We start from the raw sequence: 1,492 nt of genomic DNA on the forward strand, positions 1-1,492 counted from the left end.
AGAGAGGGTGATAGTGGCAATGTGGAGTGGCACATGGCGAAGGAGGACTGTCAGGAGTAGTTCCGTGGACTTGTCTTTCGAAATAGCAAGTGGGGAGCTGACTGGTTTGTTGTGAGGAGCAGTGACATGAAACGGCACAAAATGCAGCTAGATCCATTGAGCAAGTTTACACAAATATAATTCAAGAAACAGAAGCAAAACCCTGGGTGTTGGCTAAATTGCTAAGTGACATTATTCATGTTAGGTAAACTTGGCCATGGGTGAACAGTCATGTTTGTATTGATAGTATGAAAACTAGTGCTATCGGCCGGGTGCAGTGGCTCACGTCTGTAATCCTAACACTTTGGGAGGCCAAGGCAGGTGGATCACAAGGTCAGGAGTTCATGACCAGGCTGGTCAAGATGGTGAAACCCCGTCTCTACTAAAAATACAAAAAAATTAGCTGGGTGTGGTGGCCGGCGCCTGTCATCCCAGCTACTCGGGAGGCTGAGGCAGAGAATTGCTTGAACCCGGGAGGCAGAGGTTGCAGTGAGCCAAGATCACACACCACTGCACTCCAGCCTGGGTGACAAGGCGAGACTCCATCTCAAAAACAAACAAACAAATAAACAATAAACGAAACAGAAAACCAGTGCTATCAGCTGTAATTATAAAATATGGGTGAGGGCTCTCTTCGGTCCGTATGACCAAGATGACAAAGAAAAGAAGGAACAACGGTCGTGCCAAGAAGGGCCGCGGCCATGTGCAGCCTATTCGCTGCACTAACCGTGCCTGATGCGTGCCCAAGGACAAGGCCATTAAGAAATTCGTCATTCGAAACATAGTGGAGGCCGCAGCAGTCAGGGACATTTCTGAGGCGAGCGTCTTTGATGCCTATGTTTTTCCCAAGCTGTATGTGAAGCTGCATTACTGTGTGAGTTGTGCAATTCACAGCAAAGTAGTCAGGAATCGATCTCGTGAAGCCCGCAAGGACCGAACACCCCCTCCCTGATTTAGACCTGCGGGTGCTGCCCCACGTCCCCCACCAAAGCCCATGTAAGGAGCTGAGTCCTTAAAGACTGAGACAGACTATTCTCTGGAGAAAAATAAAATGGAAATTGTACTTAAAAAAAAAAATATATATATATATATGGGTGAGGTAAGAAGCTTACATAAATCTTTTTTTTTTTTTTTTTTTTTTTTTTTGAGACGGAATCTTTCTCTATCACCCAGGCTGGAGTGGAGTGGTGCGATCTCGGCTCATTGCAACCTCTGCCTCCTAGTTTCAAGTGATTCTTCTGCCTCGGACTCCAAGGAACTGGGATTACATGTATCCACCACCACCCCCGGCTAATTTTAATAGAGACGGAGTTTCGCCATGTTAGTGAGACTGGTCTCCAATTCCCGACCTCAGGTGATCTGCCTACCTCAGCCTCCCAAAGAGCTGGGATTACAGGTGTGGGCCACAGCGCCCGGCCTTAAACAAATCTTTACTAACTGTGAATATCCTAAG

At 47.1% G+C, this 1,492-nt stretch overlaps 1 pseudogene; it reads left to right on the plus strand.

The window, feature by feature from the left end:
* Positions 1–691: 691 nt before the first annotated feature.
* Positions 692–1,116, plus strand: LOC102114881 (small ribosomal subunit protein eS26 pseudogene; annotated as a pseudogene).
* Positions 1,117–1,492: the final 376 nt, after the last annotated feature.

Source organism: Macaca fascicularis, chromosome 6 (genome assembly GCF_037993035.2).
Source record: "Macaca fascicularis isolate 582-1 chromosome 6, T2T-MFA8v1.1".
Classification (NCBI taxonomy): domain Eukaryota; kingdom Metazoa; phylum Chordata; class Mammalia; order Primates; family Cercopithecidae; genus Macaca; species Macaca fascicularis.